The sequence below is a fragment of the Heliangelus exortis genome, chromosome 6 (genome assembly GCF_036169615.1).
Source record: "Heliangelus exortis chromosome 6, bHelExo1.hap1, whole genome shotgun sequence".
NCBI classification, from domain to species: Eukaryota; Metazoa; Chordata; class Aves; order Apodiformes; family Trochilidae; genus Heliangelus; species Heliangelus exortis.
The window spans coordinates 3,385,747-3,402,396 of record NC_092427.1 but is presented as its reverse complement, the minus strand read 5'-3'; the positions used below and the strand labels follow the sequence as shown (position 1 = coordinate 3,402,396).

Genomic DNA, 16,650 nt, shown 5'->3' with positions numbered 1-16,650 from the left:
TTCTGACGTCAGAATGATGTCAGCAGACCAAGCTGTTTTCCCCAGTTTTCCCATGCCTGTTGTGCAATGTTGCAGGGAATGTGGAGAGTGACATTCAGCAGCTTTCCAAGGGAAGGAGGAGAAATAGTGGTCCTTGGGCAAGAAAGGTGATGAAAACTCTGGCTTTATGCATAAAGCATTGTTATGGAAGTGAAAAAAGGCGTGTACAAATTTAGGAGTGAAAAAAACAGGGATTTGGACTCTAGCATGAAAACAAGGCTGTTGGTTTCCATCAGTGCTCCCTGATTGTATCATTGAGAGCTTGAGCTGGAAATGTCCCCTCTGCTATGTCCCAGAAAGCAGACCCTGAGCTGAGCCCCATGGTGCTGGTGGGTCCATGCCCACCCCTGGTCCTTCTGCCCCAGTGCAAAACCAGTTTGGGGATTGTGCAAGCATCCCTGGGGATGGATGAGAGCTTTCCTAGAGGAAGCTGGAAATCTCAGTGAAGCCTAAATCCAAAACAGAAGACTTAAATGCTCTCATGATCCTTTAAGGAATTTCCCAAGCACAAGGTCTCCTGACAGACCAAAGCAGAGCTTCACCTCCTGGGCCATGGACACCCTCTGTGCTGGCTGGGTACTTTATTGGCAAGCAAAAGATAAGATAAATATCTTCCCTATTTTTTTCTCATCCTACCACTTTTCCCCTTGGTTTATATTCTTAATTTTGTGTATCTATTAGTGGCCTTGCAGAAGAGAGGATAATCCTTCTGTGTGCACTGATGTTCAGTAAATGAACTTTGGATCCTTTGATGGATTGGGACCATCCCTTTTTAGGCATGAAAAGACATTTTGTCTTCTCACTTCTCTGTAAACAAACTGTGCATTAGTTTATCCCTTCCACCATTTCTTATTTTTAGAATCTGCACAACGAGAAATAAAACAAAAGGAAGATAAGAAAAGGAGTGGAAAGCAGTTGAATTATTTGAGATTGTACGAGACGGCAGCAATCTCCACAGGAATGTAACTTTTTTAGTTTAAGTTGACATTTAAATTGCATTTTGTGCTGGAAAGAAAAGTCAGTGGGAGAAGAAGAATATCAAATGAAATAGTGGCACATGTGGTGAGTCACATTTGCCCTTATTTTGTAAGTATTATACAAATAGATCAGATTTTATTGGAATTGACAGAAAATTATTAAAAATTTGAGATAAAGTTTTCCTCTGGTAAGCTCTACCTTACAGATGGCACATCAGAGAAAATTCTCTTCTTGTTAAGAAATCAAAACAGTTCAGGGAACACGGCAGCATCAGTGTAATAATAGTTGACAGGTAGAGTGGCTGTGAACAAACACCCATCTCATGGTATCTGAGATACCATATTTTCCCCACTAAAATTAAACCATGAGATCTCTTTGACAATGCTATGTTAATTGCATGCCAGCTTGTGCTTTGGTTGGACTTAATATTGCTTTATTTTCCTCAAGAGCAAGTATTTTGGGGGGAGTTTACCAGAGATGGTTGGTTAGAAACCTTTTCCTATAGGTACTTTGAAATCCACCCCAAGCAAAGCTTCAGCAGCTGCTGCAGGTATGTTGGACACATACAGGAGGGATAAATGAAGTGCAACTTTGTAGTAACTCTGCTGCTGTTCCCTCAATTTTCACTGCATTTAATCCCAAATTATGTTCTACACCTAATGTGACAATGGCCAGGAAGGGTGAAGCATTTTTTTGATACTAACTGCAAAGATTTGGGACAAAAAAAAGATTTTTATGATGATAATTTGCTATTTCAGTATGAAATAATAGTACATAGTAATAGTAAAATTGAAAAAACTCCTACCTAAAATACTGGCAAAAAAAGTAGTTATCAGGCTGTGGTTACATTTGTGATTAAACTGGTGTTTAAAGTAGTGACAGCCACAATTTCTATTGAAATCTATTGTATTTTTATAGACAGTAGAGGATTAGACAAAATATCATGTGTCAATGAGAGCCTCTTCAAGTAAGGTAATTAATTCTGTAATAAATTGAGATCTGTGGTATTGGACAATTTCAAAGTTAATTCATTGTTTTTTTCCCCATAAGATTTACATAGTACATGTCTATTCTCCTGCCAGCTCTACCTCCCCACCTCCTGAAAGTGCTTTTTGTAGAGAGTAATTCCTTCACTTTAGTTGGACCCAAAAACCTTAGAAAAATAGAGCATCTGTCTGATTCACTCATTGAAGGACTCTGCTTCTGGATGGGTTCATTCAGGCTGCTCCTGCTCAGCTTTGCAGCTTAGAGGGATGCTGGGACTGGTTTAGTTCTCTCTGTAAAATAGTAATTCTGAGAAGGAAAGAAAAAGGGGAAGGAAGGGGAAGGAAAAAGGAAAGAAAAAGGGAGAGGAAGGGGAAGGAAAAGGGAGAGGAGGGGAAAGAAAAAGGGAAAGGAAGGGGAAGGGAAAAGGGAAAGGAAAGGGGAAAGGAAAAGGGAGAGGAAGGGGAAGGAAAAGGGAAAGAAAGGGGAAGGAAAAGGGAAAAGAAAAGGAAGGAAAAGGGAAAGGGAGGGGAATGGAAAGGAAAAGGAGAGTAAGAGGGAAAAGAAGGGGAAGGAAAAGGGAAAGGAAGGGAAAGGGAAAGGAAAAGGAAAGTGAAAGGGAAAGGAAGGGGGAGGAAAAAAGAAAGGAAAAGGAAAGAAAAAGGGAAAGGAAGGTGAAGGAAAAAAGGAAGGAAAAGGGAAAGGAAGGGGAAGGAAAAGGGACAGGAAGGGGAAGGAAAGGAAACATTTTTACCTCTTTCTCTTGCCATTCCACTACTGGGGGAAAACCTCCATTTGCACTGTTCAAGAGAGATAATTCCATTCTGATAGGGTCCTACAGGAAAGCTGGAGTGGGGCTTTGTACAGGGGAGTGTAATGATAGGACAAGGGGGAATGGTTTTAAGCTGAAAGAGAGGAGATTTAGATAAGCTATTAGAAAGAAATTGTTTGCTGTGAGGGTGCTGAGCCCCTGGCCCAGGTTCCCAGAGAAGCTGTGGCTGCCCCATCCCTGGAAGTGTTCAAGTCCCAGTTGGATGGGGCTTGGAGCAACCTGGGATGTGGGAGGTGTCCCTGCCCATGGCAGGGGTGTTGGAACGAGATGGTCTTTAAAGTCCCTTCCAACCCAAAGCATTCTGTGATTCTGTGATCATTTTAATGAATCAGTTTCTACAGAAGTGTGAGCTCTCTGACAGTCAGGAACAGGCTGAAGCACATGAGGAGTGATGAGACCAAAAGCTGTGCTGCATATATATGAGTGCACAAGCAGCATCCAGACTAATTCTTCTTAAACTCCTTGCAGTTGCTCTGTAACTTGCAAATGTGAGGGGGAAGAGAAATTAGCATAGATAAAAGTAAACCTGAAAGATATGGATCTGTGCTAGGATGGAGCATTGCAGGGTCAGGGAAATCATTCAAAGCACTGGGCTTGGATTCAGCATTTGAGATTTTAGGCTTGGATTCTTACATTGAGAAGGTAAAACATTGAAGTTGGAGAGAAGCAGAGAAATGGTGCAAACAGAAATACTGAATAAAAAAAAGAAAGCTTTTTAAGATTACTACTTGGAGTGAGGAGGAGTGTCATGAGAGAATGGAGAAAAAAAAAGGCCTGCAGATCTCTATTTTTGATTATGCTTATTACCACTGTGTTATCTCCTAAGCTGCCTCCTTCACTGTATTCCCAGAAACCTTTCACTCCTGCCTCTGCTTCAGGGAGGACCCTGGAACACCCAAAGGTGTTGGGTCACTGCCTCCCACAGCAGCAGCTGCCTGATGCAGGCAGGACAAAAACCTGGGCTACCATCACCTCTTCCCAGCCAGTTCTTCCAGAACATCTTTCAGCCTCCCAAAGCAAAACATCATGGATAAAAACAACCAGACAAAGAGTGGATTCCCTGAATGGCCCCAAAATAATTGCAGACTTTAGCAGTGTTATTTCTTTTAAATGAGAGTTTCTCCATTATTGTGAAAACCAGAGAAATCAAGGCTGTATTTTCTCATGCATTTATAAAATATAAATCAGACTTTAGTGCTCAAGGTGGAAAGAGGGTTCCTGATCTCTGGAGTACATTCAAGGCCATGAGATTCCTTCTGTTGGCTTCAGTGAATTTTGGATCAAAGATTTGGATGAACAGGCTGAATGGCAGCACAATGTAAAGGAAAAAATGTCAAGTGTGATGGCTGCTGGAAATGTAAGAAAGCAGTGCTGCTGATCCAGAGGCCAACACAGGGGCTGAGAAGATTAGCATGGAGATGACAAGCTCCTCTGGCTGAAGGAGCCCATCTGAGGTTTCTCCTCAGGATGTTCCCCAGATCCCAGTCTCTTCTGTTACTCTGCCTCTACAGCAGCTGCCTGGTTATGAAGGATAAAGAGCATTATCATGGGCTTCTGCAGCAAACAGAAAGGAAGTGAAACTGGAAGAATATGTGGAGTTAAAAAAAAAAATCACCAGAAAAAAGCATCCATCTCACAGCTCCCTCACGTATCCATACTGCAGAGAAGGGCTGGTGTAGATCAGAGCTGAAGCCAATCCAGAAAGGTTTTACTAGAGCCCAGATCAAACAGGATAAGGATCTGACTCACCACTTCCTCTGGTTTTTTTGGAAAACCCTAAACTAGATGGCCAGGGCTTTGTAAATCCAATCCAACCCCTTCTTCCCGTCCGTGTGTCGGCTCTGCCATGCGATCCCAAGTGAGCTGTTCCTGTGACTCAGAGGGATGGTTGACCACCATTCTCAATTCTGGTCCTTCTTACACATTTGGTACAAAGACACAAAAAAAAAAAAAAAAAAAAAATCAAAAAAATTCAAAAATCCATATTCCAGTTTTATGAAGACACAAGCACATACACAGTAAATGCTTGATCTGAAGCCAGCTAATGGAGAGGATATGTTGAAACCACCAGGCATATTGTTATGAGGAGAACAATAGATATTGGCAACATTGTTTGATCCATGTGCCAAGGGTAAAATTAAAGCCGTATGTTCACCCCATCAGACACAGATTGTGGATGGATGTTTACGTAAACAAAGGGGCTGTTAAATTGTGTTATCATTTTCTTCCTTCGGTTCTCAAACTTCTAGGCCAGGTACACCAATCAACTCTTTTCTAGAAGAGGAACCACATCAACAGCAATAGCTACATGAGCCCTTGGTTGATTACCATGTGGATATATAATAATGTCTTTTATTCCCTTAACCTCTTAGAATAGCAGCAATCAGAGCCAGCCTCTTTATTCTTGCAGGGAAAAAAAAAAAAACAAACCCACTATAAAGTGCCTACAGATTTTTCAAGAGAGCCTGGGGACCGAATAAGAAATAAGCTGTAGGAAAAGCGTTCCTATTTTCTACCTGTGTTACCCAGCATCTCTACCTCTTCACCACTGCTTGTGGCATTGTTAAAGCAATTGGTAGAAAATGAATCTGGAAGATTTCCCAGAGTGTACAGCTGCCCTTTTAACTTACACCTCACCAACCCACCCTAAGTCAAGGAACCGACATGTGGTGTGCGTTCCTCGGGGAGCTGCAGGAGCACAAATACAGCTGTGTATATCTGGCATGCTGGGCTTTTTGATTTCATGTTTGCTTGCTGGCCAGATAGCAGCTAGATTGCAGGGAAGAATCACCCGTCACTGTCTTAAAGAAAAAGAATAAGAGGCAGAGGCAAAAAAAAGAATCATTCCATGTTTTAGCGTACCTGGCTGTACCCACATTTTCCAACAGGAATATGCTACAAGATGCTTGTGCATCACTGAGCTGGGTACACAGAGCCCTTTTTGGGGATTTTGTGGTTATCATTGGGCATTATTGAATTTTATAAAAATTGCTGGTAGATCTGGGTGCAGTGAAAAACTTTGGGTTTGATGGAGAGGTTGCCTATCTATAGAAATCTCCAGATTTCTCAGTTGAAAGAGTTTCAGGGTAGCCCTGATATATTTGCTCTTTCCCTCTTTCCCTCTTTCCCTCTTTCCCTCTTTCCCTCTTTCCCTCTTTCCCTCTTTCCCTCTTTCCCTCTTTCCTTCTGAGCATCAGTCTGAGCCTATAGACATCCCTAACTGGATCAATGCAGAAATTAAAATTCCTGATTGGTGTTAACCAGAAGTAGGTATTTATAAATTACTACATCTTCAGTTTCATTGTGAAAAATGCCAAAGTCAAGGAGACTTCATTAAGAAACTTAGAGCAACATATTTTCTCACTTTCTCAGTAATACCAGCAGATGCTTTGCTCTGGGAGAGGCATGCAGGAATTTTCAGAGTTTGCTAGATCTTACAGGACCTACCAATAAGAGTGCTTTAAAACCAGGCAATCACAGGTACTGAAAAGATACATCATCATCCTTTTACTCTGGCAGTTAGCAGGATGACTGATCACTAAACTGGTCTAATTCAGCTCTTCTCAGTCACTTGCAGAGATGAGAAAGTTGTTGGAGAGATATCACTGGAGGCTCTGGGATTTTCTTCTGAAGTCATTCTGAATTAGCTGCTAATGGGGAGCTTTCTTTGATAGCTCTTTTATAATTAAATGCAGCTGGATGGAAATCAACCACAAAGGGAACTCAAGTTTGTTTATCATTACTTCTGACTTTGTTAGCAGATGTTTTCTGAGTACCGTGGTAGCTTGTTTAATTTGTCTCCCAGTAATGTGAAGCAGGTAAACTTTGATTAATAAACTGACAAGTTCATTCCTTAATTTATTTTAGAAGTTCTCATCTATGTCTGTTACAGCACATATGCTGAATCCCAAAAGAAAGAAAATAACTGTTTGGATTGGCTTTTTCATTTTTTTTTTTACTGTTATTTTTACATCTAAGGAGAGATGAAAATGTGCTTGTTGGTAACACAGCTTCACCTTGTAATGGACACTACCACTGGCAAACTTTTGCCATGTGTGAATACTGCACACATTACATTCCCACCAGGCTACTCTGTTAATTTATGAACAAGCAGTCACCTTCTTTACAGTTTATTTGTTTTTGTATTAATTACATTGGCTCTCTAGTTGGGCTTAGCATGTGCTCACCCTGGCTGACTGTAGTGGGCTACTGTACAGCCACATGGTAACTGGGATGAAAATTTGTATTGCATGCAGCCAATAAGCAGTTATCTTAGAGGGATGTGTGAGTGTGCAAATACAAGTGGCTTGAATGCTTAAATGTCCTTTTTCTGAATGGGACACCTATGTGTGAAAATCTTGATGAGTGAGCCCTTATGCTGTGCAGACTGGGTGTCCAGTGAGTTGCTGAAAATCACAGTGTGTGCCAAATAATATTTTAAGTTAAATAGATGGTCCACTTCCTGCAAAGTGTTTCAGATTAGCAGCTTGGGGATAGTTACAAAAATTACACAGAGAATACACAGGCAGGAGTTGGTTCCCATACATGAGATGAACAGCTTCTTTCTTGTCATCCTTTCTATATTCTGTTTTCCTTCCTTCTCTCACTTATTTATCTGCTTCTAATATGAGACAAAATTACTTCTGCCTCTTTCTGGTCTGACCTCTGATACTGCAGAGCTGTCCCAATCTCAATTTGTAGTATTTCCTCAGCTTTTTATTTATCCTTTCTAACAGCAAGGAGTTGGACATCTGCTGCCCATCGTGATGTGAAGTGTGGAGTTCGTACCTGTCCCACCACTACAGGAAGGTTGCCCTCCTCACCCTCTCTGTGTCAAGGCCACCTCCCTGGGCTCTGCACACCCCATTTGGATTCAAGCCATCACTAGCTGGCTTTATGGAAATTAAATGTTTACAAATGCCTGATTGAAAGGAGAAAAACATCATTGGTTTCATAGAAACAGGGGTGCCAAGGTGTCTGGCAGAGCTGGGACCACGTCAGGTTCAGGTGAGATAAAATGTCATTGCCTCATCCCCACTGTCACTTCGTAGTCATCCCTCAGGGTGTTTCTGGTGTTTAGAGGGAAACAGGGACTTTTTGGGTTCTTGGTGTCCCTATTATTTGTGGTACTTGAGTTATAGGTTCACAGTTCTTCATCCTCATTGTATGTTCTGATTGGACACGAGAGGAAGATGTTTCCTAATGAGAACAATCAGGCACTGGAATCATCTCCCCCAGCACTGGAAGTGTTGGATTCCACAGTACTGGACACTTTTAAGATTCAGCTGGACAGGGTGCTGAACCATCTTGCCCAGGCTGTGTTTTTACCAAGAAAGGCTGGACCAGATGGTCCTGGAGGACTCTTCCAACCTGGTAGTCTAGCATTATAAACAGCCCATTTGCTGTTTCTCATTCCACAGCTCACAAAGGTGTTTTTCAATATTTACATTGTACTTTTTTAATTTAGATAGAACTGAGAAGAAATAGAATTGACAAGTCTTGCTTTTTAGTCCAAACATATTGAAGTGAAACTTTCACAAGTGAATTGTTCCAGTTACCTCACCTAACACAAATACATTTTATTATGAGATGCTTTGTGCTTCTGAAGACTATTGAGGCTCTGATAGCAAAGTGAAGTAGAGATTTGGTAATTCTTAATATTAAATTCTTGAAATCAAAGTCAAATCTGATTCAGTGAACCTTGTCCTGCTTGGCAGTTGTTTGGTGTGGCCAGCTGGGAGCCAGCACTAGCCATGGACTACTTGCCAACAGCAAGTACCCAAAATTCTGCAACTAATTGCTTGAGTGGCTTCACTTTCTGTGACTTGGACACCTGAGACCGTGATCCTGGGAGGAGAGGGAAGCCCAACCACTGGGAAGTTGGCATGTGCTGCTGTTTTACTAGAAAGGGATTGAGGGGGCTGAGCTAATATTTTAACTAGAGGGAAGTGTAGGCTCTGCTGGAAGATGATGCTCTGCAAGAAGGAAAACATTCCTGAGTCAGACTTATACAGAGCAGAAAGAGGCACAAGGTAGTAAATACTCATTTTTTAAAAAAAATTGTTTGGTTTTGCCTTCACGTTTCCCTGATGGGGCAGCACTTTGAGCACATATCCTAGAGTTAAGGGCTGATCACAACCCTAAGGTTTTCTTTATATTCACGATCCAAGAGGCAGATTAAAAAAAGGATATACTGTTTGATCAGCAGCTGCCTGCATATGGAAATCCTAGGTCACCTTGCTGTTCCTTGATGTCTAAAGCCCACCGTTAGCTTTCTGAAAGGAAAATGTGTATTTTTGCTATGATTTTGTGGACAAAGAAGGTGGGGCTGAGCAGGGCTGTCTGTGCCAAGAAGTCAAGCACTGAGCCCACGCAGGTCACCAGGGAGGGTCACCACGAGTTGGTCAGGTGGCAAGTGCCAAGATGGTTTTGTTTGCAGCATTTTCACAGATATTTATTCAATAAGGCTTTTGTTTTACTGAAAGTGAGAAACACTATACAGCATTATCCTGATTTTGAAGTGACAGTGCCAAGGGGACTTCAGTAAAGGATTTGAAGGCAATTGAATCTGAAAAGTAAAGCTTTGTGATTGCTGAGTTATTTTTGAAGCCATGCTTACATTTAAGATTTATGTACAAAACCAGACTGTATCAATAGTAGTGAAGTGGTTTCAGGCCAAGCCTTTTTCAAAGAAACTTATGAACAGAAGGTCATTTTGGAATTCTTTCTTCTCTTGCAAAGAGACAAACACAAATCCCACCTCGCTCTGTGTCTGTAATATATAATACATTATTCTGCTGCTGCATTTAGGAAGTGCTTGGACTTCCAGAAAAGATATCTAGAGCTTTATTCTCCATTATAGTGCACTGCCAACTGCAAGCAGAAGCAATTGGTATCCTCAGTGTTTCAGTGACCTGGTAGGAAGATGGAAATTGTGACAAGATTTATTTTTTTTTTCCTCTCTGTAAACTTCTGAAGCCTCATCTTAGAGTCTCGAAATCCCATCTTAAAAATACATAATACAGGGACTGTTGAATCCTCTGATGATGCTGCACTATGGAATCATCTTTATATAATTAGGCTGATGAATACGAAGTATCGTTGTTTTCAGTATCTTTTGTGAAAGCTGTCTTGACCTTCAGATTAAAGGATCCATATGGATTTCCAAATGAAAAAGTTGGAGCTCCTGTTCAAAACTTGAGCTCCAGTTCAGCATGCAGACATCAGATGTGCTTCCACTTGAAAAAAAAAAAAAAAAATGCAATTGTACCAGCTTATATCCCATCTGAATTTTTCTCCTGGGTAACCTCTTATAAGTGAGTGCATCATGCATAATGAGGACTGGAGGTTAGCTGCTTCCAGTGAATTCCTTTTCAAAGTGCAAGAAAGATGCAGAGCAGCAAGGAGGAGAAATCCATTGGTATTTGAGCTCTGTAGGATGAAGAGGTTTGCTGCTGGGGGAAGATCAAGAGGAGGCAGTAGGAATATTTTGGGCACTTCTGAAGGAGAGATGGAGACCATCTGGTAGAGAGGATGCTTAAAGGAAGAATGCCAGGACAGAGATAAAAGTAAAGGGAAAGGAAATAGTGACTGAGTAACATCAAAGAGAGAGGCTGACTACAGAGCAGAAACGAAGGAGAAGCAGTGACCCAACATAGGCAAATCATAATACAAATGGTGGCACTGGGTGATGGATCCATATGACTCTGTGAAGGCTGAGGGGAAAAGCTCAGTATTTTGATTTCAGGAAAGTCTCCAGGAAAGTGGTGTTGACATCTTTGGAGGGCTTCTAATTTAAAACTGATGCGGTAAGCGGGGTTCCTGCTGTTTCAGAAATACTGTCCTGGAGCCTAATCCAGATACTGTCACTAGAGCAGAATTTGAAATGGAGAGATGCCAAGGAGAATGTTGCTTCCCCCATCAGCATCAGCATCTTTTCATTTGAATGATTTTCAGGGTATTAGAAGTTTCCCTTGAGTTGCCTCCTAAAGCTCATGTCCTGAAGCAGTGGTTGGTGTGTGGTCCTTCCTTGTGCTGGAGCTGGAGCTGATCTCATGTGAAAAACTGAGATGCTGGTTTTGCTTTGCTTCTGCTGAAGGAGAATAACTATTGGCCAGTCCCCTTCTCCTGCCAGAGCCTGGAAAACGTTTCTGTCACTGGAATTCCATCCAGCGTGGAACTGGGGCAATCCCCGTGGTTTCCTGTGGGTGAAGCAACACGGGAAAAACTCTGACAGTCCCCTGTGCCTTGGTTTTCCTTAGTTTTGCCTTGCTTCTCCTTAGCTTGGTTCTCCTTAGATCTTCTCCTAAAGGCAGAGAGTCAGGGCAGGTGATAACTGTGATTCTGAAGACTGATTGTGCTCCTGTCTTCCTCCATCTTCCCTCTTTCCATCTGCCTTTTGGGAGGAGGCTTTCTGTATCCTCGAGGAACTGTAATTTTGGGGATAAACATCATTATTGATTCCAAGATCAGGGCCTGAAGTAATATTTTGATTTCTGTTGTGTTTTGGGGTTTTGTTCTTTTTTGTTTGTTTGTTTGTTTTTTGGTTTTTTTTGACAAAACAGGTGTGTTCCAAGCAAGAACAAGAAAAAAGTACCTCCAGAGAGTGATTAATCCCATCTTAAAACAAGTGTGTAAGACAGGTAGGATAAGTCTCTCTCTGCAAATGCCAATCTGTCACCACTATCTATGGAAGGAGCTCTCACGAGTAGCTTAGAGTAGGTGTTTGACTTTTACACAGTTAAATTTAGATGAGATGATTGCCACTTTGTAAGTCAGTCAAAGTGTTTGTTTGTCAATGATTAACCATAATAGATTGAAAAGTTGAGAGAGGTAACAAAAGTAAAAATATAATGACATTGATAGAGCTATCACATAATAAGAAATAGCAGTAACAACAATTGCAGATGGTTAACATTTACATTCCCCATTGTTTTGATTTTACTGTTAAATCTTCCCAGATTTTTAGATCTCGTTTGATCTGAAGAGGGAAAAGTTTGCCTCTGCTTTGGTGTAAGCAAAAACTGCTGAAATCTTTGTCGGGTAAAGAAGTGATTTGTCCTGGAAATGTCAATTCTCATATGTAGGATCATTAATCCATAATCCTTTGGTGTTATTGGTGTTTTAGTTGACGTGCTTCTGACTGTTCTCTAAATGAAGATTGCACTCAGAAGATCCTGCAAGGCAGTTTGTAGGACTTGGTTTTGCAGACATCCTGACCCAATGGATGCAGACAGTTTAAACTGAAATAAACACACTTGTCATTTCAGGGAATTAATCATATCTCAGGCTGCTACCCCAGGGTTTCCTCGTGTACTAAACTTTCACTGGTCATAACCATATTGTACAAGTGAATAGATAAAATCACTTTTCCTATACAGAAATTAACTTTTGGCTGGAACCTAGGTTTCAGAGTAGATAAAGCTTGCAGAAAACCAGGAGGTGCTCAGAAGTTTCCCAACACTGGGACACTAAGGAATTCAAATGAAGCTGGAAAAAAGCATATGGGAGAGATGGAAGGGAAATCCTGTGGTAGTTTTGATTTTACGCAGGCAAAAAAGTAGTTGCTTAGGTTCATAAATCTGTTGTATGTGGGATTCAAACAGAGATTTTCATGATCTTAGCTTTTTCCTTTCTTTAAAACATTGCTTTTAAGTGCAGATGGGCCCATACGGCAAGTTTGGGATCCAGATTTGGATTTGGACCCGATATTCATCAGGCTGTAAGCATATTTGATCCAAGCATCTGAGGTCAAACTCTGGGAGAATTAACAGCCTACTGCAAAGGTCTGGATTGAGTCAATCTCCCCCAAAATTTCCAGGCATAGGTGTGGAAAACATGCTGATTCGGTTTCACCTGATCTCTTATTTTTAAGCTATTTAAATTTTAAAATTAAAGACTTGTAATGAAGTGGGAGGCTGTGATTATTGTTGTGCTTGAAGGATGAAATTGCATACAGGGATCCAAGGCACTAAGTGCTCTTGGAGATGATAAAATGAGACAGGAAATGCCTAAAATGATTTCCAAGCTAAATACTTGTCCAAGATCAATAAAAATGCCTATGACAGAGTACTGGGATCCCTGATTTATAATCCAGTACCTTTACCACAATATGCTTGTCTGAGTATAATTCTAAACCTGTTCCTAGAATTGGATATTCATACCTTAACACAACTGCACACCTAGATGGAGAAAGAAACAAGCTGCAGATGCTCCAAGTTGCTCTTTAGGCTACAAATCCCTCATATTTCCCAGATTAATGGCTTCTAATCTGTTTTTAAATGTTCCGTGTGGATAGTGAAGGCGTAACTATCAAAACACTGTAAAATCATAATGTCTGTGTAGCTATAAATTACTGTTTTTCAAAATGAGCTGGAGGTCTCCAACTTATTCCTGAGTGCAAAATCTTAGATAACATCAAACTGCTCAGAAATGGGTAGAAACACAATTTTTCTGGCTTTTGCCAGGTGGGAGAAAATTGTGGGTCTTCCTGCTAACTCCATAGCAGTGTCTGTACTGGTGACCCTGAAACTGGTCCTGAGCACTACAGACTGAACAGATCAAAACTGGTTCAGATCAGAGATCTATTGACAGAACAGAAGCTTTTTGCAGGCTTCTCTGAGATGTCTCTTCTTTTTTTTTTTTCCATTTGTCAAATCCTGAACAGCTTCATATGAGAGAGAGACATTGACAGTGAAGTCAGCTGATGGTTAAACCATCAATTCCATGACAGATGGCTTAAAAAAAAAAAAGATGTTGAAGAAGTTATTGGATTAGAATATTTTTTGAGGTCAAATATGAACAAGACATTTCAGGAAGCAGGCAAAGGAGCTCTTCTAATGCACTGTTATTCAAGTTAAATACAAATGTAACAAACACTTTCAAGGAAAAAAAAGAGGCCTGATTTAAAAGATCTTTAGGACAGTCTTTTGTGGGGCACAGAAAAAACCTGTACAGATGTTATTGGCTCTTTGGGGTTATACTAAAATAAAAATTTGGAGAAGTGCCTCATTTGAATTTATACTCCCTTTGTGGTCCATCAAAAAGGATTCATCTCCTATTCAAATGACTAGTCAATATGTTGGTCAGATCAGATACCACTAATAAGATGCTAAAAATGCTTCTGAGGAACAGGGGGATTTCTTTAACAAGCCATAAAGTGCTTTTTAATCCATTTCTGACTTGTTAAGTTCTTTGTGATTCTCACAACAGTTCCATCGTGACGCAGTTTCAAGCCTTTGTGCAAAAGGAAAAAAAATCAAGGTGTAAATCAAGGGCAGCACACACACACACACACACACACATATATAGATACATATATATGTAAATATATATAATCCCTTTCCTCTCCAACTGTTCCCAAAGCCACTGTGGTCCTCCTTGTACTTTCCTATCACACTTCTATTTAAGACACTGGTGCTGGTGGGTGTTCAGGCTTGATAAAGTTATATTTAATGAGATTGCCAAACCATACAGCCTAAGGTTTGTTAAAGATTGAAAAGAACATGAAAGAATGAAACCTTATTACCTCACTACAGCAGGGGTAGGAGACTCTGAAGAGAAGTTCTCCTGCCACCCTGGGACAAGGACAACCTGGATTCTCAGCTGCTTTGCAAGCAGTGCTCTTTCTGCTTTGCAGAGCTATCTGCTGAGTTATCTGCCTGAGAAAAGTGCCCAAAAATTGCAGTTTAGCTGCAGACACAGCCTCAGCTGCAATGGACTCAGCGACGTAGGAGTTCTCCAGATATATCTTTCCAACAGAGAAAAGAAATGCTGAATAGATGAAAATATTAGGAAGAGGCCAATGAGAGGGTTGGTTTTTCCCTGTCTTCCTGTTGACATAAGCAGACCAAATTTCTTCTTTAGTTTAGCTCTGAGTTGGAAGAATGATGCTTAATATTTGCCTGATACCGGGGTTGCATATCCCACAGTGGTGATGTCAGTGGCAAGAACCCTCAGTCCATTTTTTTCTTCACTTGAAGTTTCACACCTCTCACTCTCATTTTCTTTTTTCTCCAGACTGGGAGCTGAGCAATAACTGAAACTAAATGCCTAATTAAAAAGAAAAAAATATAATAAGGAAAATTGTTTCTGATTAGGGTTGTTTTCCTTCCTGACTTTGCTCACCTCTGAAGAGAGCTGAACAAGTCAAAGTTCATAATCCACTACCAAGTCTTTGGAGATAACCCCAAAAATGGGATGTGAAGTCTCCCTTATGACTTGCTTTGCTGAAAGCAAAAAAGATTAAAATCTGATCATCCCTCTAATTTCTGATTGATGAATTTGTAAGTGCTGTTGTGCTTACAAGTTTATCTCTAAATTTCATGTGGAATATAGGGCACCCTCCTATAACATACTTTAATCAATAAAAGTAAATAAGGTTGTTAATGAAAATAAGTTTTGCAGGATTAGGCCCTTGAATACCAACCATTTGGGACTTGAGAAAATAAAGAGTAACGTTTAATAAATACACAGTGCACTAAATTTATTAGTCTTTTGACATTTTTATCTGGCTCCTATAAAGAGGCCTTTGGAGCTGGGACAACAACTGGTGCAGGTAAATTTCCTACACTGTGAAAGGATCTGGTATTTAGTTTATGGGAAGCAGGCCTGAGCAGATGTGAAAAGTTCAAATGAAGGAAGGTCAGATTAAACCCACTTTTGTGGTTGCAAAATCAAAACAGATGTTATTATTCAACCACCAAGACATCTACGTGCACTTAAGTAGCATTAGGTGTCTGATTAGTTACTTTTTTTTTTTTTTAAAGTGAAAATTAGAAAACGATTATAAAATTATATATAGGCTGATAAAATGCTTTAAGATGTTACCAATGGACTGGAAAGTTTTGTCTTTTAGCTACTGGGAAGGGGTAGAAGCAAAGTAGGTCTTTAAAAGATCTATAGAAATACAAGTATTTTTGGAGGGGGAATCAAGAAAGAGACAGGTTCTGAAGGAGGAACCAAAGTGAACAGAGCCTTCTCCTGGAACCCTTGAGGAATATCAGAGAAATAATGATTTAAGATGGATGCTTTACAACTGGCCATTATCTTTTCTGGAGACCTGCCCACATCAAATGGTTGATGTTGGCAGAGGATGAGGGATCCTGGAGGTCCTCAGGCAAAGGATTGCAGGGTGTGAATGCTGGCAAATGGTTTTACAAATTATTTTAAAAGAAAATGCATCCAGAAATGTGGGCATCAAAGAAAACACCTAAATTAAATGGAATAGGAAGAAGTTGGGTATCTTTGTAAAAGCCAGCTCATGTAGGCAATGGAAAGAATGGGTTTTTTTCTGGAAAAGATGACGTGGTTTGCAGGGACTTGTTTGTTGGCCTGGTTTATTTCTGCTTTTCCTTGCTGGGAGTCAGAGGTGAATGAAGTGTACTTCATGTTGACTTGCTTGGGTTGTCATAAAAAGGGGAGGTGCTGCCTATTTCTTCCCTGTTCAGAAGAAACTGGAACCTAAGACACTGAACATCTCAAGAACTGCAGAAAAAGCTGCAGTCCATTTTTGTTCCAATTTTTGTTGCAAACCCAGGTTTTGCATGTTGACCGCTGCTTGCCTGCTTCTTGGTTTTCAGCATCACCAGGTCTGATCTCCATTCACCTCCAAACTTCCCTCTAGGCTACTTTTTCCAATCTCCTCCTTTCCCAAAGGTGGGATGGCTCTGCACTGCTGAAGTGTCCAAATCCCTTGGTGTGGGTGGGAGATGGAGAATTGAGATGTGCAGAGGTCTCTCCCCAAGCCTTCTGCTTTCCTGCAGCATTTCTGGGGAAAAGTCAGATCAATCTGCTCTGAAGAACTGGACTCATCTGCA

At 40.7% G+C, this 16,650-nt stretch overlaps 1 long non-coding RNA gene across 1 annotated transcript; it reads left to right on the top strand.

Annotated features, from left to right (window-relative positions):
• The first annotated feature begins 11,400 nt into the window (after positions 1-11,400).
• Positions 11,401-13,649, top strand: LOC139797252 (uncharacterized). The gene is made up of 3 exons (XR_011726371.1): positions 11,401-11,475; positions 12,489-12,618; positions 13,500-13,649. It is a non-coding gene; the product is annotated as an uncharacterized lncRNA (long non-coding RNA).
• Positions 13,650-16,650: the final 3,001 nt, after the last annotated feature.